Source organism: Larus michahellis, chromosome 1, assembly GCF_964199755.1.
Source record: "Larus michahellis chromosome 1, bLarMic1.1, whole genome shotgun sequence".
Lineage (NCBI taxonomy): Eukaryota > Metazoa > Chordata > Aves > Charadriiformes > Laridae > Larus > Larus michahellis.
In genome coordinates, this window is record NC_133896.1 from 17,276,760 (window position 1) to 17,301,732 (window position 24,973).

Sequence of the window (24,973 nt, forward strand, 5' to 3'; positions counted from 1 at the left end):
GCTCCGTGTGGGCTCACCCCACGCAGACACCCCCTCGCACCGGCTGTCTGGGACTGAACGAAAGAAACGTCATGAAATGAATGTTGAACTCCAGGTGCTGGAGTCGTGCTGTATGAGACCAAGGCACGGGGCAGGACCCACTCTCCATCGCTTGCCCGGCAGCTCCCGGCAGCCATGGCAGTGTTTGCAGAGCCAGGCGCAGCTCAGTCAGGGATGGCCAACGAGGTGCTAAATGAGCTCCGACACCCAGCCAGCACAACCCTGCCTCCGTCAGAGACGCCGAGTTGTGTCCCAGAAGCTGGATGGCAATTTCAGAACAGCATTTCCCTCCCAGTACACGAGCCCCAGGCATCCCACGCCGGTGGGGCTCTGCGGCCAGTGCTGTCGGTAGCGCACGTACCCCTCGCTCTGCTTCGGGAAGGGCAGGGCAGGGCTCAGGTCTGAGGATGCTCACATGAGCATCACAGCAAATGGGGTAAAAGCCAACTGTTTAGGACCATTTTCTCATGGAAAAGTGCCCTGTAAGCCCATCCTGGAATAGCCAGGACGTCAGTGAATCAAGGAAGTTTTGGGAAGGAAGGGGAAAATATCCCCCATCACCAGCGAGCGCACACCGGTGCTAAATACGCCTCTTTAGGGCTTGCTTTAGTGTTGTGGGTGGAAGCTAAGTGAGAGTGACTAGCTGTGATTACCAGAGAAAGAGGTAGTAGAGGGAGAAAATGGAGTGAGGGAAAAGGTAATGAAAAGTTTATTCCTGCAGGAGCGCGGGCAGATGAGGGCTGTAAGCCCAGCCCTTGGCAATGGCTGGGGGCGGGTGTCACTGCTGCTACCCTGCCCCAGGCCCGGGGGGTGGGGGCAGTGACGGCTGCTGGGGGGCCATACTCCACCCGCCCCTCCGAGAGGGGCAAACTCCTTTTAAAGTCCAGTTTTACACTGAAGAAACATAGCAGCAGGCCAAATTAGTATAAGACTACAAGTGTAATTTATTTTTGTTTTTTAAATAAATTAATTAGTCACCACCCTGGACACAGGAAAGGACCCCAGCACAAGGTGTTAACTTGCAATCCTCCACCGCAGTGATGTGCAAAACCCGTGCCGACTTCATTGCATCCCAGACATCAAGGCGGGGGCCCTGTGGCACCATTTGCCCCAGCTCTAGGGACAGCAATGGAGACCACAGGCCATGAGCTCGGCTCTCCTCCGCAGCAGCGCTGGGCTATGGGCAGCTATGGAGGGACTGAAGAATGGAAAGAGACCGCTGCCAGGAGCCTGGCAGGCATCTGAAATGTGTCTGGCAGCTGAGAGAAGGTGGAGAGCTGACAGGGTGATACGGGAGAGGGATATGAATGGCAATTAAAAAAGCTGCTGAAGAAAAAGTAGTAAAAAAAAGGATTTGTGATTTTTGTATCATCAGAGAGCAGATTCCCCCTTTGCAATGCTGCAGGCGGAGCTGACACCCCAGCCAAGAGCCCCACAGCCTCCCACCACAGAGCTACCAGGGCCACGGCCACTCCTGGAGCATCCTCCCCCAGGACATTTCCAAGCATGGGATGTCCTCCTCAACGGACACGCTTCTTCCTTCAGCATGCACGCTGCTAGACCTAAGCAGCCTGGTTCCTGCTGTGCTTCACAGCTGGCTGAGGTTCCCAGATCACTCTGCAGAATGATAAACCAGGTTTTTAGGAGATGGCTGAGACTGGCAGGGCGGGATGCCGGGAGAGGCGCAGGCTTCAAGGGGAAGGAGGTAGAGCCGCTCCTCAGCCCCGCGCAGCTCCTGAGCGGCCGGCGCGTGGCGAGGGATGCTGCTGAACTTACACCGAGGACACTTGGAACCCCCAGACAGCAGGTGGTTGTGGGTGTGAGTTTAGGATGTCCGTGGTGACAGTCTTTTAGTTTTTCTTCATCTACAGAAATAGAAGTTACTGTTAGAGAAACCGAAGGCAAATGGTACTGAAGCTGCTTTTTTGATGAAGACGTAAACGTGTGAGGGTTAGGGGGAAGGTGAAACCAGTTGAATGCCAGTCCCTGCCAGGAGCAGCTGGCAGCAGTGTTGATGCCTGAGCTGATTTACTTTTTCTGGGGCTGAAGGCAACAAGCCCCAGACCCCACACGCGTCCCTGGAGCAGCCAGTGCTGGGGAGAGGAGCGATGGGCTCCAAACCGCCCCTGTGCTGGTGGCCCCTGAGAGCCGGCACACGGCCTTCGACCGCTCCCCCCGAGCCCTGCTCCTCCCTACAAAATCCTGGGAAACCACCTGGCGAGAGGCAGCAGTGGGTTCTGATTTCTTCTCGCTTCTCCTCCTGCTCTTCTTCCTGCAAGTTCAGGAGGAAAAGGCAAAAAGGCAGAATCGTCCTGCGCTAACACTGCCAGCAGCTGCTCAGGGAGAGGAAGGGCCAGGCCCTTTTCTGGCCATTTAATCAGTGAAAGGGACTTTTTGCTTTTCAGAGCAGGAGTAGGTAAGGGTGCAGCTCAGCCGAGCTCTGCGCTATACGTGATACACGCGTTGACTGCAGCTCCCGCCCAGCTGACGAGCACCAGCCCTGCCAAAATGTGTTCCCAAAGAGCTGAATGGGTGCTCACTGGTCAGCATGGCGCCGGAGGGCTTTTATTTGTTTCACAGACATAGCTGCAGGTAAATCTATATATAAAATATGTAAGGAGGTACACCAGGCTCTGTGTTCCTGGCATGTAGGTAAAGTTTCCCAGCTCAGAGGCAGTGCTCTGCGATGCAAGCCGGGGCATCCAAGGGCAGACGTGCCTCTGCGCTCCGGCTTCAGCGATGCAGGATGCTCAGGCCATGCTGGGCACACTCTTGGGCGTCCAAGAACGCTCAGAGAGGCCCGGCTGAGTTGGTAGGAGCTGAAATATGTGCTTTTGCCTCCGGCAGCTGCTGGCTTTTTCCATGTGCTGGGCTGCTGTGTGCTGCAGGAGGTGCCGTAGGGTGGCCGGGGCACTGACGTGTGCAGGATGGTTGTGCCTTGGCCGGTGGGGACAGCAACAGGCATTTTTTATTGCAAGACAGGACTGCAAAGCTGTATTCCCAAGACGGCAGGACAGGGCCTGCCTGGCTGCTATGTTGCAGCTCGTCAGGCCTGACAAGCAGGCGAGCCGTTCCAGTTGCCGTTTCCTTCTCACTTTTATTATATTACGGAGCATTTAAATGGCAATTACTGTAAAGAAAACTAAATGATCCTGTCCTTCAGGCATCTCATTATGGCTTCCGTTAGCAATAAGCCAGCGACAGGTGGAGGAAGCTCCAGACATCTCAATCGCTTTCTAAAATTTGCATGAATTTCATTAGGAGCCGGAGCGCAGGGGGTGAGGGGGACGCACTGCTTTGCCTGCCCCACCGGCTCATGCCCGTGCCAGTTCTCTCCAGGCAGGTCTCACAGGAGCGGAGGAGGAGGGAAAAGTCCCCTCATGCTTTGGAAACTCTCCCACCTGCTTGTTTTAAGTTTGTGTGCTGTGTTTAACCTCAAATCAGAGCTTCAGTGGAGACTTAGAGCAGTGGCACCTTCCTCTGCTCCTTTTCCTCCTTCTGCTGTGGTTTCCATCCCTCCACCCTCAAGGCTTGTCTGGCACCTTCTCCTACATCCAGGGTTGGAGCATGGGGACATCACTGTGATGGCCACCCCTTGATGCATCATGGTTGCCCGTCTCAGCCCCACGTGTGGGCACCCGAGGGAGTGAGCCCTGGCAGGGGCTCGGTGGGCTCTGGGCGAGGGGAGCAGGGCTGGCAGTGACCCCTTCTGGGCTCCCTTCTCGCTGGTGCAGCCTTGTGCTGCCTCCACTGTTCAATAGCTCCTCTCCTGGGTTTTGGGATTTTTTTATAGAGATTGAGTCATTATGTACAAAGTCTGTCCATCGCATGGACAATCTGTTCTGGGAAGTAATAGCCCTCTTTACCCGGAGCAGCCAGCTGTACCTAAAGCCAGACTCAGCAGGAGCAGGAGTGACACACGGCTGTTCAAAGCCACAGAGGGAGGTACTATTTTTGGGAAAACCTTTGTTTCCTCCATTATTTCCATCTGGCAGAGGCTGATGTCTGAAGATCTGTAGGCCAGGCAGCTGGTAGAAGACCCTTGCGAGCCAGGGGGACAGGAAGGTCTTGCTCCATCAGTGGGTGCAGACAGCTCAGGAGAGGCGGGGGCACGAGCAGTGACCTCCCAGATTTTGGTTTTAAAGCCCCTGCTGAGCATGGTCTCTAACCTCCCAGCCCCCCTGCCTTCCAGCTCTGCTTCCCAGGAGAAAGAAGTCTGCACTGAAGCAGCTGAACGGGAGCTCTCACCGGATGGGATGAGATGTGGTGGAGCACTGAACGAGTCAGGCATGAAGCTATTTCTGATTTACGTAGCTGCTGACAAACCTTTGGTTAAACCCGTGCAAAACGTGAACCAAATTAAGGCAGAATCAGAGCCTTGATGGTCTTTGTGAAGTCACTTCTCTCACAAGGAAAGCACCATTTTCCCAGCTGCTGGTGGGAGGCAACAGGAGAAGCAAGAAAACCCACCATCCTGCTGCATGAAAGGGTAGGAGGTAAATTTCACAAGGATCAATGATATGAAATGGGTGAGATTCAACAAGGTAAGTCTTACCTGCTGTCAGAAACCACAGGGGCTGACATTTGCCCTTAGAGAGAAACTGAGAAAAAACCCCGAAGCACCACAAAATTAAGGGATTAGGCAAATAATTGCTTCCAATTAGGAGGCTTTATATAGTAATGATAACTGTGGGAAACGCTCTTGTGCTGAGCCACCTTTGGTGGGATCACACCTGGAAGTCTTTCCTCGGCACAGGCTGTCCTAGGACGAGTCGCTGCAGAGCTGGGCTTCGGTGGCTCTGAGGGGAGGAACATCCGCAGTGACACCAGGTAGGGGCAGAGACAGGGCTGACTTGCATTTCTGCCTTTAAAAGGGATTGTTAGCAGAAGGTCCCAATATCAGTGCCACCACCTCTGTGCAGCTAATTGACAGCCCTAACATCACTTGTCAGTTTTCAAGGGAAAAGACCAAATCCTAGTTTAAAACAAAGGCCATAACATTTTATCTTCTCCTCTCCGCCATTAATTTTCACACTGCTGTAGGATCACTGCTTTAATATTTGTTCTTCTCTTATTTAAATAGGTGGGCTCGGCCAACTTTGTAACAAAGGCCGGTGGAAAAAGGCAGTGAGTTCAAGATGCTACACACACGCCTGAGGAAACCTCTCCTTCTGGCTTGTACCCTGGTGGGGCTGCTCCATGCCCAGACTCCGCCAGGTATGTGGTGAGACCTTTGGGATCCTGACATTCAGCCAAAGCTGCCTCTGCCTTGATCCCCCATGAGCCCACACAGACATGCTCTCTGAGGTGAGTAATGAGACAAATATACACTGGTGACTCAGGCTCCCCACGAACCTCAGCTCATCCCTGAGTGCCACTTGGCACAGCATCCCTAAATGCCACCTAGCACAGCCCCATTCAAATCCCTGGTATTAAATATTTTACAGAGGACCCTCTGAGCAAAGAGGTCTCATCAGTGTGCTTTGCCCTGATGCTGTATCCCCCTGTGTGATGGCCGAGACAAACAAGGCCCAGCGCAGGCTATGTCTTCCTGGAGGACTGAAGCTAAGGGCTCCTGGACATGCCTGGGGTAGGTAGACAACATCAATTTTACTGATAGCCATTTACAGGGAGGAAGAGAAACTGGTTTGCATCTGTCTAGATGGGATTTATGTTGCTCTGGACCTGCACGGTGCCATGGGAAGCACTGGCAAGCTCTGGGGCTGCCAGAGCGGGGTCTGGAGCTGGTGATGGCACTGGGGCAGGTCAAAGCCATCTCTTGAGAGGGCTCAGTTCTTCTCCCAAGCCTGGAAATGTAAGCGTGACAGCCATGCCAGGCTCAAGGGTTACCAATGCCCAGGCTGGTCTCTGCAGCAGACTGGGGGGGACCAGCAGCCTCTTTGAGTCATTCACAGACCTGGGTGGCAGCCTTGGGCTTGAGCAGTGCAGGAACAGTGATTCACGGTGTCCCAAATCTCTGCCTCAAAAGTGCACCGATAGGACTTGTCAAACCACCATTGAAGGCTGCATCTGCACCAGCATCTTCAGGAAGGCTCAGCAGGCACTGCTGTGCATTATCCCCTGAGAAATGGGAGCCAACAATGTATATTGTAGACTGCCTTTTCCACAGGAAAGACAAGCTGTCCCCATTCTCCTGGAAGGGGATTGCCAGTACAGAGTCACACTGCCACCGCCAGTGACACCAACAGTTGGCTGCCACTAGTGTTGTATTTGTATTGTCTCTGCCACCCAAAGGCCTTTTGAATCCACACCAGCCTGGTGCAAAACCTCCCCTTTCCTTCAGTCTTACAGTTTCATTCCTCCATCCCTCCCTGCCTGTGCTCCCTGGGAGCCACACAGCACATGGAAACCCTCACCCACCCCTCACCACAATAAGGGCAGGTGTTCCTCATCAGCAAAGTTTGCTGGCCCAGCTTCAACCTCCTTGAGCACCGAGATGAGGAGCCCCATGCCCACTGAAGCTGTTCCCACCCTTAACCAGCCCCCACCTACCTCCCCTGGCTAAGATGGGAGCCAGAAGATGCTACGAGCTGAGGAACCTGTCTGGGCAAGGCTTGCAACCAGGACCTCTGCTGGTCCTCCTCCTGCAGAGGACCTCAGCAGAGCTGAGAGAGCCTCAGGTCCATCTGCAGCAGCACTGCTTGCATTTGCAATGAGCAGCTGGATGCTCAAGCACCTCAAGTTGAAGAAGAGCAGTGGTTCTTCCCACATGCCATGAACACTGATTCCTGTGGTCCTGGAGCAAGAGATGGGGTGGGAAGAGTGAAGGTAGCCTATGCCAAGTGACAGGACCTCAAAGCCGTGCACCCCGGGTGAAGCACTCCGAGACATTTCAGAAGCAGCAGCAGTGTTGTTCACTGCCTGTGACAGGAGTCTCTGCCTGGAGCTTCAGCTGACATCCAGTTGTCACTGGAGGATCCGGGAGTGATTGCACAGAGGGCCCTGGCCTGCAGGGAGCCTCTCTAAGGGGGTCTCCAGGGTTTAAATTCAATAGAAGCACTTGGCACTTGAAGTAATGCCATAATAGTGCTCTTTGGAGCTGATGAAAATCCCTTTTCAAGTCAAGTCAAGTGTTGGCTGCGATGCAAGAGAAGGTTGTCTTGGAGGGTTTCAGCTGTTGTCAGGGCTCTAGTGGAAGAAGCAGGACAGAGCAGAGATGCTAGCACTTCTGTGCACGTGAGCATCCATCTTGGGCTTAGAGGAGGGCAAGGTGACTGCCAAAAAAAGTCACAGCTCCAGAGGGACCCAAATGCACCCATCACTTCTTTCCCAGATCAGAAGGCAGCCCCCCAGCCAGCGGACAGGTGTCGGGTGGGATCCAGCTCCCTGGGATGTGGGAGACAGATAGAGGAACAAGCACAGCACAAGGAGAGTCATGAAGCTCCGCCACCATGGTCACTGGTGGCCATTACAACACTGGTGACATCAGATCCTGCAGAGGCTAGCTCTGGTGACGCCATCACCCAGCGCCCCCAGCCTGCAGAAGAGCAAGGAGCGAAGGGAGGGTCCCCTCTCCCCTCCCCTCCTTAGGAGAGAGGGGACCTTGCAGGGTATTAGCATCTCATTCTTCGTAGCGACAGAGAAAGGAATTGAGCACAGCCCTGGTTCCCAAAAGGAATAGCAATGCCACGGAAAGCTGTGAAGAGAATATTAAAGGGCGAAAACTGATGAGTTGTTGCTGACCTAAAACCAGTGGTGGGGAAGCTGCTGTAAAATGGGATCCTTCTCCTGGTACCTGGTGTCCAGCCAGGGATGTGCTCCTGCTGCAAGGGCAGGAGACACCCAGCTGAGAAGCAGATGGCTTGGGAAGAGCAGAGAACTGTTCAAGGAGATTTTAAATTTCAATTACCCATAAATTTTATATTTCCTTTTTTTATCTCTTTCAGCATATTCATGCTTTGCTGAAATCAATACTAGCCTCAAAGAAAAAGAAGCCTCCATGTATTAATTACATGTATTAGTTTATATATTTATCTATAAAAATAAATGGGGATAAACTGGTCTGATAAGTGCATTTTCAATCGTCGAAGGTTGGCGAAGGGTTCAGTAAGTCAGCAGCTGGCATTTATCACATTGATCATGTCAGTGCCACTTATCTTCTATAACTAGATCTGAAAGGAAGATTGTGTACAAGACATTTCCCCTGGCAGCATTGCTTGCTCCTGCCTCCGAGGTAGAAGGCTGCGCTGCTCTTGTGCAACAAGTCTCGGCATTTTCTTAATTAAGAATAAATATTAAAAAAAAAAAAAAGGAAAGAGCCTCTTTCATCTGATTAAGTAGATAATAAAAATACAGACTACCCTTAAGCGCAATCACTGATTAAACACTTGGACGCTGAACAAACAGGCTGAAGAAAATTTTAATATATAAACAAAGGACTCATCTACTAAGTAGCCAAGAAACTATCACTGACTGGGAAGACTCTGCACAAGGAAAAACAGAGACCAAAGGGGAAAGCACGTTGTTTCTGTAAACAGCAGTTTACGTGAGGGCGAGGGGGCCGGGCGCAGGTGGCTCGGGCTGAGGACGCGTCTCCAGTGGCAGGGAGAGGAGACAACCCCATGCACCCAGGAGTGAGCCCGGAGGAGCCTCGCACTGCAGGTGGTGTGGGCAAGGGGCCAGGGGGTCCACCAGGCCAGTAGCCCAGCGGTTTGGGCAGCAGGAGAGGGGAAAGCTGCAACGTCTTCACAGCCCCATGGTGGGACTGCCGGCAGCGACATCCTTCTGCTCTTCACCCACAGGGGTGATTTGCCAGGGCCGAGTCTGGTTTTGCAATATTTGGAGGAATTCAGGCGGCAATATGAAAACTCATTTAGATTTCAGTCAGAAAAGAGAGCACTAATTTGTCCCTTAGTGTAGAGTCTGTTTGTGGCAAGTGCAGTGGTATTTCCAGCATGCCAGAGAGAAGCACTAAACCTCACAAACCGAAGATCTCTGTAGTTTTTATCCTATTGATCCGCTCACAGCACACTGCAGTGCCATTCACCCAGAAGTATTAAACAGACTCAGATGCACCAACAAGGTCTTTGCCCTGTTTCTGACAGTGCTGTTTCATTCCTTAGCTCTGGTCCCCATCCCTGCCCTGCTTTTGGCTCCTGCTGTTCCATTTTTAAGAAGCAGAAGTGGTGGCAGACGTTACTGGCACCAGCAGCTGCTGTCCTGGTACAGCTGTCACCAATTGCAGCACCGAGAGCCTCGGGACTGAGGGGCTGAATCCCGGTATCCCGGTCTGCGCCAGCGATACCATGAATCACGTTGAACAGTGGTGGATTTGAAGGCAGCCGCAGCAGCCTCCTGGCCAGAGGGGTGCAGAACAAAACCTCCTACAACTATGGTTACACAAGAAGGTTTAGCTCTCATCTAGCTGAATGCAAGCAGTGTCCCGTGTTTCCAGGCGCTAGGAAAGCAGCTTTAGTTTTCCTTTCAGTTACTAAGTGAGCTTAGTAACTGAAGTGACTGAGTTTAAATAAGAAAAGCCTTGGAGGGTGTGGGATAACTGAGGAGATAGAAACCCAAGCCAATGACTTTGCTTAATTTATTCCAAAGAGTATCTGCAAGGACATAAACCAGGACAGATCAGTTGGGAAAACTTTATTTTTCACCTGGGCAACAGCTAATGTCCCCCAAAGAAAGTACTGTCTTGTTCTTCTCTGGATATTGCATCTCTTAATTAATGTAATCTATTTAGTCTGCTCTATTTGATTTTTCACTCCAAGAGGCTGCGAAGCATCTGCGCTTAAACTTGGACTAGCCATTGTCTCCTCCGGGTAGCTGTGAGGCCCTGTGCCCTCACCCAGCACACATCACTCCTCTTCAGGGGAGAAGAGAGCGGTGAGGAGAGCACCGTTCCTCACTGCCTGCCTCCTGCTGACCTCCCTCTTTGGGAGAAATGGGCAACGGGGCAATCCCTGCTGCGAGCAGATTGGTGGTAAGGCAGAGCAGGGCTCAGGCATGGGGCATGGCCGCGAAGATGTTATTGATAACAACCAGACCTCTTGTGTGTCTGTGGCTGCTCTTTGTGTCTTGAAGTTTCCACTTCACCCTCAGTGAAGCACTGGAGGAAGCACCGCTGCCATTCCCACGTAGGTCTACACCTCCATGGCACACCTCTCCCTGGCGTGGCCAGACGGAGCCCTCTCCATTTGGAGGTACAAGGACAAAGACTGGTTCAGGTGACTCTGCAAGAGGTTTCTGTATGAAAGAAGTCTGTCTGGTTCATAGAACTTCCATCCCTACTAAAACAGTTGTTAAAAGAAAATAAATGTCCTAGGTGCGTCCTCTTACTTCACTGTTCATGTTGCCTTCGCTTCTTGCACATCCCTCTTGTGCTTTGTCTTGCCGTCATGTCCTATTTCAGCCCACAGCTCTGCTGTCTTTTGATTCCTTTCTCTTTTATCTGTTCATCCACTGTAAAAAAAACCCCAAACTTGTTCTGAGGAGGGATCTCCCTTTCTAGGACTTCTAGGGTGGGTTAAAAATCTTTCATTCATAGGAAAAAATCTGGACAGCTTCAGAGGCTCCCAGTCTGAGCGTGGAAGTGAGTTGGCAGTGCAGAGCAGTACAGGTGTTGCTGACACAACTCAGAGCTCAGCTCTAGATCAGCAGTACCCTGACCACAGACATCTAAATCAGGGTCCTTCTCCAGGTCAGCTCAAACCCCAAGTGTTTTGCCTAAAGGGGAGATCTTTGAACACTCAACTGGTCTCTCGGGGACATTCACAACTCAACTGGGTAGGACCCTGAGAAAGCTGACATAATTTGAGCAGGAGGTCGGACCAGATGTTGTCTAGGGGATCCTTCCAACATAAAATCCTCTGTGATAACATGATCCTGAGGCAATAAAGCCTGTGGAGGTGAGTATCAGCATAGGAATGGCCTGATGTAAGTCCTCAGAAGGAATTCAACTCTCTGTTCTCGGCTGGATACACAAGGTTATGCTACTTTAGAAAAAGCAGAGCAAGAATGGCATGAGACTATTTCCTTCAGCACAATAATGCAGTCCCACTGAGGGTGGCCCCTGAATTGCTGTTCAAGAATCAAATGGGATGTTTCATAGTTTCTCTCTTTCCAGGAGTCTTCAGTGCCTGTGGTGATGGACATCTGTATGGGGACCACGGCTGCTCACACAGGTTTCTCTCCTGTGTGGGCTGCAGGACTGACAGAGCAGTTGAGATCTCATGTCATCCATGCCACAACACTTCTGGTGCCTTGCCCTTCACTGCAGGAGGAAGATTTAGGGTGGAGCAGTGGGGTCTGGTACAACACGACCACGACCACATCCCCTCCACACGCCATAGCAGCAGCAACTCCCTTTTCCAGACTGGGGAATGAATCTGGTTCCAAACTCACTTCTGTGTTCTTGAGAAAATCTGTTTGCTTGACAGTGACTAAGGAAGCGGGGAGGTAGATAAGTGGAGGTTGCTCTATGACTATCAGCCCAATATAAGGAACCCTAATGGGGTAGATTCATGGGAGCTCCCTCCCCTAGCCAGCTCTTTAGGGGGCACCTGAGCACGCTGGATGCATCTCTAACACCACCGTGTTATGCACAGTCTGAGGATGGCTTTGAGATAATAACATCACGGCTATCTGGAGCAAACTCCAGTGATGAGTGCCTCTGCCTGCAGCTGGGAAAGCTGAGTGGTTTCAGTGTGTTCTCTATATGCCACACCTGGAGATCAGGGACATCTGGTACACCCAAGGTGTCAGGTTGCTCCTCGGCCAGCACTGCTGAAGTTTGGGAGCATACAGGGCAAGCAGGGTCACATGTCTTTTAGCATCTGGACATGCAGATGGATCTTCAACAGCAGCAGGATGGACGCAGAGAAGAGCATAGACTCAAAATCAGGCCCACAAGTCCGGGAAGGGGTTAGCAACCATCTGGTCTTCCACTTAGCATGGCCCACATCATAGTACTTCCCTGTGGACTTCCCTGTGCTAATTGCTGTTTCAACTAGGAGAAACCATTTTCAAAGTATGCAAACCTGAAAAGTAAAGGAGAATTCCTGCATAGTTTTCAAGGCCAGAGAAGAAATTCAAGTATTTCACCCCTCCAGAAGGGGACACCTGATCTTTAATGGACACAGAATATTCCATGATCCCAACTCAGCCATTTTACTGATTAATTACTCTGCTGAAAGTCCTTATTTTCCTGCTAGCTTAAATTTATCCAGGATCAGCTCCCAGTCACTAGAGACTCATTTTAATGCCATTGCACAAATTGATAGTACGCATCTTCTAGATTATTGTACCTTAGGCCTCCCCCTGGATCTCAAAAACTTTAATGCCAAAATATAGTTTGCTCTCATTAGCAATATCTTGGGACTGCTGTGTGAAGCGACCAAGAAGGTTGGACCTATTAGGCTTTAGCCAAGATAAAGAAGGAGATGCAGCAGTAGGCACAAAGCAGTAAGTGCTAGAGGGAAGATAAGTCAGGTGCTTCTCTGAGCCTTCTCCCCAAAGAACAGGGTGATACAGGGAAAGAGCGCAATGCAACCCCTGTCCAAATTAAAACTGATAACAAAAAATAGGCCTTACAGGCCAGATAATAAATCTTTGCAGCTCACTGTTCCCAAAGTGCTATTGATACTTTGCCTGCAGCTTGGGAGCCTCACTGCCCCAAGCAGGGTGACGCCTGCTTGCACCCTCACCACGGCACATGGCCCCACCACAGGAGGGGACAATGTTCCTTCGGGCCCCATTGACTGATGTTGGCACAAGGCACGGCCATCTTTTGGTGTGAGGATTCCACTGACCTTGGACTCTTTTTTTTTTTTTCAGACTGCAGTTTTTGATCCTGGATCCTGCCAGGCTCCAAGTGTTGCACTGAATGATCTATTCCCACCCCACTTTTGTGCCACCAGTCAACTGTGAACACAATTTTCATGCCTGTGGTCAGCCTTGGACAAGATAGCTTTTCCTTCATATTTCAAGCCTGTCTTTAAATTACAGATTGAATCTGTTTTGAGTCTCCTTTCTGTGATCCGTAAGCCCTGTGAAGTTTCTTTCCGATGGTAATGGACCAAGGAGCACAAGCCACTTCCTCTCAGTAATAACTGCTAAGCAGTTTTCTAAAGAGCTTGGATCACATACAGCATATTTTATTCTCTCTCTCAGCTTTCAGTCGCATCATGTCAAAGTAGTCTCACCAACAGTCCAGCATCCAGGGAGAAAAGAGCTCAGAGCCGCTGGAGAACCACCAAAGCCCTTAACTAACATCCTTCTGGACAAAGACGAAAGCCAACAAACAGCGGAAGAAAAAAAAAACATAGGAGAGAGCTTGTAAGAATAGGATATTCTGCCGTATTGAGTCACTGCCTCTTTAAAAAGAAGTTGTTGGCTGGGATATTCAGAGAATGAACACTTTTAAAATATCATTAATACCAGCCTGAGTGTTCATTAGGCTCAAACCTCCAGAGGAAGGGAGCTGCCGGGAGAGCTCTGAACGCAATGACTCGGATCCTGCTCCGGCGCCTACTTGAGCAGCCTCAATTTTCAGGGCAGTCAACAGGTTTTCTGGACCCTGCACCCCTCCAAAGATCAATTTCTTTGATTGCAAAGCAATTTGCATGTCTGCAGCACAGTAGAAATCAATAATTGCTAATAACAGGAGCACGGGGCCACTTCTGGACTCTATAGCAGCAGACAGGCTGCAAATTAGCACAACTGTGCCAAAATTATCAATTTACAAGCCCTTTAAATACTGACAGGTTTTCATCTCATCTCATTTCATCTGAGTCTATTTGCTGTATCAAGAGGGTATGGTTCATTTTTGATCAACTTTGTTCGTTCTTTTCCTGAGGAAGCTTATCTTAGAAGTCACACAATACTTCTGAAGGCAGGAAAAAAATACACATAGAGGCAGGAGGTGTTGGAACTGAAGCCAGCTACAGAGGAATCAAAGGATCCATCTGCCTTAATGTTAGACGTCTCTGCTGCAAATATCTATAGATGAGCCCATCACCCTGAGCTCCCTTTCTAGTGAAGAGCGAGAAATGGGCTCTTACAGGGTGCGACTTAGCTGGACTATTTCAGGCAGCTTCATTAGGATGAAGTGAGTTTTCACACAGGCTGTGCCTGTTTCTCTCTGGTGACTATAAAGGAAGAGCAGCTCAGATGTGAGTATTTACACATGCAGACTCTGGTTGCCCTCTGACACCTCCAGGTCTTTCATCCCTGTTGAGACAGCCTGTGTCATTCTCTTTCATCCAGGATTTTAGTTTAGAAATAGCGACTCCAAAACCCACCATCCAGATAATGCAGGATGTAAGAGGCTCGAAACTTCCCTGCAGGTGCACGAGGATATGGGCCGTGTTGCAGGGTAAAGGGTCAAGGACAAAGTGAGATGCTGCCATTGCCTGCAATGCCGGACCTCATAATAGTGCAGCTCATAGCATCATAGAACCATAGAACCACAGAACCATAGAATCATAGAACCATAAAATCACAAAATGGTTTGGGTTGGAAGGGACCTTAAAGATCCTCTGGTTCCAAGCCCCCTGCCATGGGCAGGGCCACCTCCCACTAGACCAGGCTGCTCAAAGCCCCATCCAGCCTGGCCTTGAACACTTCCAGGGATGGGGCATCCACAAACTCCCTCGGCAACCTGTTCCAGTGTCTCACCACCCTCACAATAAAGAATTTCTTTCTATTATCTAATATAAATTTACCTTTAAAATTGGTACCCCTCGTCCTATCACTACACTCCCTGATAAAGAGTCCCTCCCCATCTCTCCTGTAGGCCCCCTTTAGGTACTGAAAGGCCACAATAAGGTCTCCCCAGAGCCTTCTCTTCTCCAGGCTGAACAACCCCAACTCTCTCAGCCTGTCCTCATAGGAGAGCTGCTCCAGCCCTAGGATCATCTTTGTGGCCCTCTGGGCTCTACCTCTGCCTGCAGGCAGTGGTATTCCCAGAGCCCCATGGTAAGCCGGAGGTAGTAAGCACTGGAAACAGTCAAACCTTTCTAAATATTTTAACTGATAACTTCTGCCTCTCCCAGTTGTTCAAATGTCATCCACTTTGTATTACCAACCCATTCGCTCTCCAGTCTTGCAGAAAAATTACTTGCATGATTTTATTATACATGCACACACCTAAGAGTACACAAAGGCCTTGTGAAAATCAATTAGAAACATCCAAAGGACAACGAAGAACTAAAAATAACAAAACCAACAGGAAGTCTTGTACCCTTGTGTACGATGTTAAAAAAAGTTGTTTACTTGGTAATGAAGCAAAAGTGGTATGGCTTCTTTCCCTTTCAGGCCATCTTTAAAGATGTCCTAAATGGATTTAGTTGTGTTTAATCAATTGAAATTGAGTGAAGTCACAAATTTAAGCAAGAAAATATGCTGCGTTGAAGATCTTATTATGACATAATTGTTTAATACAGGAGGCAGAAGTTCTCAATATTCCTCCAATGTATTTCCTTCTAGTCCTCACTGCCTGACTGTGCATCTAGAACATTTCCTTTTTCTTACGAGCTTTGTTTTCCTCACATGATACTTTAACTTACCCATTCTTTCACACAGTTTCCTCGCACCTGCACTTTCATATTTTTCTATGCCTTGGTGTTATTTTTCAGCCCCCAAGATCTCTGCTTTTTGGTTGGTACATCTCTGTAGAAAATGCCATGTCTTTCTCTGCAGTGGATGAGCCCCAGGGATTTAGTGTTCCTCGGGGGCATTTACATTTCTGGGGCAGGAGAATGTTACTCCTCTTTTCCCTTCTATATCCACCAAGCAAAACCACTGATCTCCAGCCCTGATCATGTAAGCACAGGACTTACGTAATTTCGAAATATAAAGCCCAAAATCTGCTGAGCAGATTGTATAGTTTGACTCCAATATAGCTGTAAGAAAGGGGCCTGTGAAAATGTTAATAGACTTAAAAGCATTGGGAGGCAATTTGACATACTTCCAGTAGAAAACAGCAGCGTTACCACATAAGCATCAGAGAAGATAAGGTATGATATTTTGCCATGGTTACAAACACAAGGACAATAAATACGTCTGATCCTTTTCCAAGAAAACAGGAGAAAAATAACTGGCCAGGTGCCTGCTTGAAAAACCAATTTCAATGTATAAAGGAGCCTGGGAAAAGGATTCTGACTATTACACTGCCAGGCAGAGAGGAGGAAAAACCATTTCTGGACGCAAGAGGCATTGAAAGTGTAACCAGAAATAAAATAATAGTTCCTGTTGAGCTTTTCAGGAGTGAGACCAACACAATAAAACTGATAATGCTCTCTCCAGCTCTGGCATCCAGCATGCCAGACAGCCTCTGTCCTTCTTGCTGATAGCCAGAAGAGGCACCGAGGATAAAAGAAGTGGATTGAGTAGATGAAGCAAGTGAGGGAAATTTTTACTCTGCTCTCAAATCTGCATTTCATATCACTGGCAAACTCCCTTGACACCATCTGGGAGCAGCTTTACTGCTGATGTGACCCGGGAATGGTAACTTTGGCCACCCGATTCCCTCCTGCAGGAGATTCAGCCGGAGGCAGCGCAGGCGTCGCTGGGAGCTCGTTTCTCCTTCTGAGGAGGAGCCAGCAGGAGTTTTCCTCTGAAGAGGCTAGACTTAATTCCTGTCAAGAGATGCTTACAACAAGGTTATCTGCAGAGGCAGATCATTTCCTTTGCAGTTTCTCTTGGCTACATGGAGAGGAGATTGCTGCAACTGTGTCGTGTCAAGCTGACACGCTTACCAGTATAGAGCTACTTGCAGGTAGCTGTCATACCTATAGATAAACCCTGCTGCACGTGCTGATTTCAATCATCTGCCCTCAGCTGAAGTCAAAAATAGACACCAAGAGTGCCTCTTTCCCTGCATGTTCCCTGATTCCTCATGCGTGATGGGCTGTAATTCTCCCCAGAGCGTTCAGTCTTGTCTGCCCCAGCACACTGGGGACAGTTTAATATTCTTACCACCCAGGAAGGATCAGAACAGCTTCTCCAGCCCTCTCAGCTCAGCTCTTTGTGACATGGCCAGACCTAACGCTTAGTGCCCCATCCAGGTGAATATAGTAGACACTGCCCCAGGCTGATGGATGCTCCCCTGGGCTTCTGGCTCTCTGCAGACTGGCTCTCTGCAGACTGGCTCTCTGCAGGGGGACAATGGTATGTATTTCAGAGTACTCCATGTCTGCCTTGCAGACAAAAAGGTCTAGAAACATCATTTGTCTTATGCAAAAGATGCGGGAAGAGACTCTCCAAGCCACTTATGGCAGATGGGTGCCTGACACCCATTTTTATCATGCGGAAAAAAATGGCTTTTCATCCCCAGATTCCCCAGTTGAGCACCATGGGACAGGCACAGCTAACAGGTACTTGAGACCCTCTTGTTGAATTAGTTGGAATGGTTAAAGTGACTAAAAACAGCAGCTGTGATGGGGATAGCTCACGGTAACCTGTAGGTCTGAGCATTTGAGCAGCTGCACCCTTCCGACAGCCAGGCGGTGCTGGAGCCTCCTCAGCTACCGCCAGCCCCTCCACGCTCGTGTTAGGCACAACAGTGCGGCTACGACAGCTCCGGCTGAGTGGGACAAACCAGAGCCACCTCTGCCCCGACACACTCAGGGGTGTGCTGAGGAGCTGCACAAGCTCTGGCTCTCCCCCACCTCACTGCAGGCAGCAGGGATGCAGCCACCAGCGCTGACGACGGGGTGGCTGAGCGTCGGTGAGAGCCATCCTGACAGAGGGCTTGAAATAAAGGTGGTGATACTTCCCCCCGTTCCGATGCAAAGGCAGAAAAAGAATAGGTTTCTAAGAAGTCCTGCTACGAGCCTTCATTTTAACTCGACTGGCTGACTTCCATCAGGGATACTGGGCACCCCTTCCCCAACAGCACAGGGCAGTTTAGAGAATGAACCCTGAATCCTAATTCAGCAGCTAATTACCACAAATATTAAACTAGTCATACTTAAAAGGTGGGATGAAACTTTTTTTTTTTTTCTTTTTTTTAGTGTGTCTCTCATTGTAAATCTGCAGCTTGCACAGCAAATCTGGGGTGAGGTTCATCATCTGTCTCGTGACACGGAGGCCGTTGCCAGGATTTTTTGACTACGTGCCAGGCACCATCGCGGGTGGGAATGTGAGCCTCGATTGCTTGTGTGCACTCATTTGCAGCTGTAAATAATGCAGTGTTTGGAGGCAGTTCAGAACACGGCTGCAATCAGATAGCCTCAATACCGGCTGTGCAGAGCCAGAGACACAGCGGCTGTGTGAGTGCTAAGAGCAGCGGGGGTGAGAAATGCTGCAAGCTCAGCCTCCACGCAATTCCTCCGCGAGGAAACACGCACATTGTCTCCCATCGCTCTACTTCCCTGTTATCCACTGATCTTAAAAGTCTCGCATATTTGACCCCATTTCCACAGGTGTCTATCCCAGGAATAATTTCCTAACAGTGAGTGCAGGATTGTGTTTTCTGAGGTCAAGAGAAGCAAGAGAGTAATTACAGAGATAATTGCTTTTAATGCATTTTTCACCTACAGAGTCCCATTAAAATGTTCTTTGCAGAAGAACAGAAAGGAACAATGTTTTAATATTAGGCAAAGAAAGGTTTACAAGAAATACTTTCTTCCCCCTTTATTATAGCCAAGTTCCTTGACAGTGATCATGAATTAATTTTCATGTTGTGCAGCCTGATTTTTTGTGGAGCAGGCTTTGCTAGCTGCATCTGAGTAATGAAACTTGGAAAATACTGACAGTGCTTATGATAATTAAAATCAGTAGAAGGACACTGTTCAGTACTCTCTAGTTAAGGTTAAAATTACTCATGTGTCTCTGAAAAATCAGCTAGAAAGAAAAGGTCTTAAGACCTGTTAAAGCAGGATGCATGTAAATCTTTTTTTCCTCCATCGTTTTATCGATGGTGTTTGACAATTATATGAATTAATGCCTATATGTCCCGCAACAGCTTTTGGCTCAGTGTCACCTCCTTCCACATTGAACCACTCATATTTTCCTTGTCTAATTTTGTAGCATCTCCAGGAATGAAACTGCTCAGGTCACCTGCAACCACTGGTCCCCCTGCCGGAGAGGGGAAGCCCTCTGGAGCAGGGGGTGGGAGAGCTGGGGGGTGTCTGCCATGGCCAGGACTGGGGCAGGGGGATTCCCGCAGAGCAGCCCATGGGTGCACGTGCAGAGGGAGCGCAAGCAGGGAACCTCGGCCCCTTTGAAGTCACTCCTGCACCAACTGGCAAAGAGCTCAAAACAGGTGCCATCAGCCCTCGCTGATGTCTTGGTAATACCCACTCCACATGGTAGGAGAGGTGCCTGGAGCTGAATTTGGGCTATCACAGGCTCATTGTCAGGGAATTACCTTGGCAGGGCCCAAGCCCCTCCCCACACTTGCTCAGGGCAGGCTGGGGTGTGCAGCAGGGTGGGATGTTGGTCTGACCCATACCCACTGTCCTCCTCTCCTTGCTGTGGCCCCACTTCCCCGCACCCTTCCCAGGCAGCGTGCTATGGCTGGCCCTTGCTCCACTTGGTCCTCTGAAACCCTAGAGCCTGTTCTGCAGGGATGCCACATACCTAGGGATCATGCCCCTTCTGTTTGTGCAGTTGACTGGATCTACCTGGACATAGGACTTCCCTTTTGTTGAACTGAATTCAAAATTTCAGGTCATTTTCACAATCTGCCCAGCTAAATCCAACTCCCTTCAGTAGCTGCTCCACCTCCATGAAATTTCGGAAACCTAATGCACAAACCCAAGTTGTGGGTGGAAATGCTGATGCGTCCACGGTCCCAGCACGACTCCTCTGAAACTGCAACTGATCTATATGGTCCTTTGGGCAGCAACTCGCTGACAGCTGCTGATCTCCACACCAGACTTGTGCTCACCCTCATCTTTTCCTAGGTGTTATCCACCCAGCTTACTAATGAAAAATCTCATGTGAGATGGTATCAAAACCAACAACACACATTATTAGCATATGACAAATCTACAGTGGTTATTACTTGTATATTTGTTATCTTCGAAGCACTTACAAATTGGATGTTTGTTTGTTCCAGTACTACTTCTGGGAATCAGAATTAAGCCGAATGATGTGCATTTACCAGAATCTCCTCCTGCCTCTCCTTAGCAAGAGATACAATTTTCTTTTATGGTGTTTCCTGGTTCCTCACTTCTACTCTGAAATTGCACAGCCAGTTCTCGAAGTACCCTTGTAGAGCATCCAACTTTCAAAAATCAGGCTCCAACAATTTCAAAATATTTTATGTATTGCTGTACTTTGTAACATCTTGCACTTGCCTGTTCTTTCCTTTTAGCTTGAGTTTGTACCATTTCCCCTCTGTTACGTTAGCCATTTGATCACTACGAATGCTTCTAGTGAAAACTGAGTCAAAAAAGGCATTCTGCAGTTCAGCCTCCTCCGTATCGCTTGCTATTAGCTTTTCTTCTGCAGTGAGTAGTGGACCAATGTGTCCTCTGATATTTCTTTTTCCATTAATGCCTCCATAGACTGTGGTTTTTGCTCTTCTTTATTTCCTTTCCACTTGAATTTGATTTTCTCCCCTCCAGCACATGCTGTCCTTTGATATTCATCCTTACTCACTTGACCTCATGCCTGTTTCCTCTGTACTTCTTTCTTGTATGAGTTCACCAAAAAGCTGGAATTTATCCAAACTGGTCTCCTGCTGCAATTTCCAGCCTGCCTAGATGCTGGTAGAGTTTCCAGTTGTATCATAACATCATTTTCTACAAGGAACTGACAATTCTCTTGAGCTATTTCTTCTTTTAAACTATTTTTCCACAAACTATTATCTATTATCTTTCTTTAGTTACTGAAATCTGTTTCTTGAAGCCAGTTGACTTAATTCTGTTTTGTTTTCTTTTCTTTCTTTGTCTAAGGGCTGTTACACTTAATAATCCGTCCCTTAGTAGTTAGCACCAGCCTATTAGCTGCACAGAAGATGCTTCAAGAGCTCTAGGAGGGAAACAGCAACATAATAAAAGCAGCCATGAAACCAGCCATACTAATTTGAATTATGAAAAGAAAATGTAAAAGATTTCAAAAGGACCTGAACTATTAACTGACCTCCCCCATCTACCTCGGCTCTATGTGGTGCTTCATAATGCACTTTCTCTTCTTGACATTTCACTGACACAGCAGGAGGTAAATTAAAACTTAACCTACCTGCACAAGAGATATATTCAGGTAATTAGTGGTAACAACTGCAGCTTTAGCTTCTGCTGCTATTGAGCAGGAAAAAAAAGACAGTATCTCTAGACTATCTCCAAGAGCTGTGCCTCCCAACAGCGGTGCGGGATGGCTTTAGCAATCAAACCCAACTGTGGTTCGCTCTTCAAAGCAGTGGAGCAAAATCCCTCCATGGAGTAATCCCCACCTCCACCCCTGCAGCGGCACAAGCTGCTTGTTGGTGGTGGAGGACATACCGAGCCCTGCTGTCTGGCACATCGCCCGTAGTAAGGCTGCACTCTCTTCATCAGAGGAACGATGGAGAGGCTGCCCGGAGAGGCTGTGGAAGAACTATCCATGGAGGTCCTCAAGATTCAAGTAGACAAAGAGTTGATGGACCTGACTGTGTCTGTCCCACTTGTTCTTGAGGCTGGGCTCAACGTCTCCAGAAGTTCTTTCCAACCAGCATGCCTGTGAAGATCCTAAGCCAGTTTCCCTCTCTGCCTGAGCCAGCACAAGACTGGGATTCAAGCAGAGAGAGGGGCTAGCAGTTGCCTCCCTCTGGAAACTCTAGCAGCTACTCATGATATGTTTGCCCTTGGGGATAATTCATGCTTCAAAGATTGGTGTGAGGCTGTGGTTCGCCTTTCTCCTTCTCCCTGCACAGCCTTGCTTGTTTAAACTCCTCTTTGAAATCTATGGTTCACCAATTAGGTGTGATTTTGTGGCTGAGACTTCTAGAGGTCAAGTCAGCGCTGAAGGGAACTTTTTTGAGAAGCTGCCCTAGAAATGGGAGGTCACCAACAGCCAAGGCAAAGGCAAGCTCCTCCCTTGCTGTTGCAGGGCATGGGGGATGCATGAGCCCCCGAGACAACCTCACAGACTGGCAGAGCGCTCCCAGCCCCTTCCTCCTTCACATCTCTCCTCTCCTGCCACTGTCCCTCTCCCCTGGTGATACTCTGAGAGGCTGAGCGCGTGTCCCAGGCTCTCTGAAAGCCAGTCAAAGCCTGGCACTTCTCCTTTCCTTACCTTTATAATCACTGTCCAAAGACATTCCTTAACTACCGTGGACAATTTGGACCCAGCCCTTTCCCAGCTAAGCCGATTGCCATTTCAAATGGCATCACAGCAAGGCAGAGACAGAAATGCTGCTAGGAAGAGCTCTGTCATTAACTCACCGAATATTAAATGGCATCAAAGCACTGCAGATAAAATTATTTCAAGGACTAATTACTATACCAATCCTTCTGGCTTTAATTCTAGACCTGAAATATTGCAGCGTTAATAAAATAGGATTCATAGTACATGAGACACGTGAGAGAAGATTCAATTTGTAATGATAATTTGAAACATTTTAATAGGATTTCACCAGCAATATGAAGATTGGCAGTTTAATAATTTGTAGAAAAGAAGAAGTAAAGCTCGGGCAACATATACAAAGCCTTGCTAACACACTCGGAAGACAGTGCAAGGTAAGCCAAATATCTGGCAAATTCCTGATCTCCCTTTTTAGAGTAAGACCGACTCCAACTCCAGCATTGTGGCTCTCGCTGCAAGAGCTCAGTGCCTGAAGTGGACAGGGAGAGGAATTTTAGGTGTAAGCTCTCCAAAGGCTGCCTACCAAAACACTCAATGTTCTGCCATCTTTGCGGCAGATGTTTTAAGCTGGTGTTTGAAGGAGCTGCTTGGGTGCTGGACCAAAAACCTGACAGGAGACGGGAAGTAATTCTCCGTAAGGACATCCTCAGTTCAACAGAAGAGCAGCAGAAATGGTCACATCAACGACCTGAACTTGCAAGAGCAGTGTCTTGAAAAGCCTTTAGTTTAAGGAGAAACTTTAAAAATCGTATGCAAGGAATAAGCTGGGCCTGGCCATTATTTCCTATCCTCTACAAGAGCCCTGTGTGCCACCGAGTCCATGCTGGTGCTGCGGTCTGCAAGCAGGGTGCCCTTACTCTCAAGAGGGATCCATCTCCACCCCCTGTCACTTTGCAGATGCAGACAGGGATGAGGATTTCTCCTCCTCTGTTTAGCCAAGTCAGGACACCTGACAGCTGCCTGGCAAAGAGGTGCGAGTGCCAGCTTTTCCCTGGCAAGCCGGTCACCTGAGCGAGGCAGCTGGGGACAGCGGTACCCCAGGGATCAACAGCGGTAGGAACGACGTAAACATGGTCATAGGCACTGGCAGTCACTCGGTCATAGTTAAACTATATTTTCTCGTCTCAACCTACGTGTCTAATGAGAGGCAGCAAAAAAGAGAGCACAACTCTATTTTGTGCCATACTTGCCGATAAAAGAGCGTAGTAGCTTTTTGTCTCTATTGCATTAAAAGACGCCCATGAAAAAGACAGGCCGGATCCATCACAGGTGCAGCAAAAGTACATGGCATGTCTTTGCTTCTGTAAAAGGGTAGTATTTTGTCAGAGTGTGCCATTTTTGGCCAGCATGGAGTTAATTTTCTTTACTATAGCTAGTACGGGGCTATGTTTTGGGTTTGTGCTGAAAACAAGGCTGATAACACAGGGATGGTTTAGCTGTTGCTGAGCAGAGCTTACGCAGAGTCAAGGCCTTTTCTGCTCCTCACACCCCCCCACCAGCGAGTGGGCTGGGGGGCACAAGAAGTTGGGAGGGGACACAGCTGGGACAGCTGACCCCAACAGGCCAAAGGGATATTCTGTGCCATGTGACATCATGCTCAGCATATAAAGCTGGGGGAAAAAGGAGAAAAGGGCGGATGTTTGGAGTGATGGCGTTTGTCCTTCCAAGTAGCTGTGGTGCGTGGTGGAGCGCTGCTTTCCTGGGGGTGGCTGAACACCTGCCTGCTGATGGGAAGTAGTGAATGAATTCTTTGATTTACTTTGCTCATGTGCATGCTTTGCCTATTAAGCTGTCTTTATCTCAATCCAATGATTTTTCTCACTTTTACTCTTCCGATTCTCTCACCCATCCCACCAGGGGAGAGTGAGCGAGCGGCTGCGTGGTGCTCAGTTGCCAGCTGGGGTGAAACCACGACCCAGAGGAAAACTGGGCAGTTGAAGAAATCCCCCAACTTGATGTGCTTTGACAACTTACAGGAAAACAATACAGTGTGAGGGACACGGTAGTTCAGTTTGTGATATGATACAGGCTTTTAGGAAAGGAAAGAAACCTCTGAAAATGCAATTGTTAAGAAGTTAAGCAAGAAGGTTGATAAGCTATGCTACGCGCCGCTCCTCTGGTACCAGTGGGTTTGGTAAATTTGCTGGGGGAGGGAGAAGGTTTCATATCTCTGTTTTGACATTTTCTAAAAGAGACTGTAACAAAATAATACCCTTGCTGAAATACATCCACCACCTTTCAGTTCTGGCTTTTCAAACCACACAACGCAAGAGACACACAGCTTTATTTATGCAAACTGCCCTTATGCGGAGCTATATCTTGGTAGTCAGAAGTTAGAAAATAACCTTACCTGATAAATTGTATTTTCTGATTAGTTTTTCAGATATTGTCAATGCTAATTAAGAGCTTATTCTGTGCAGCTGGAAGACAAGGAACACCAAAAAGCCAGCTCCATTTGTGACAAGCAGGAGGAAAGAGTGGATCGGGCTGAGATGGGATTTGCCGGGGTTGCTCACGCTCGGTACAGGTTTGCAGCCCATCCGTTATGCGACCCAATTAGGAGCTTTGTGTCTGCATCCAGCAATAGCTCAGCAGTGGGTGTGTGACAGGCCACCACCTCCCGCAGATGCCCAAACACGTCCATTGTGCTGGAGAATGGATGGAAAGCCCACAG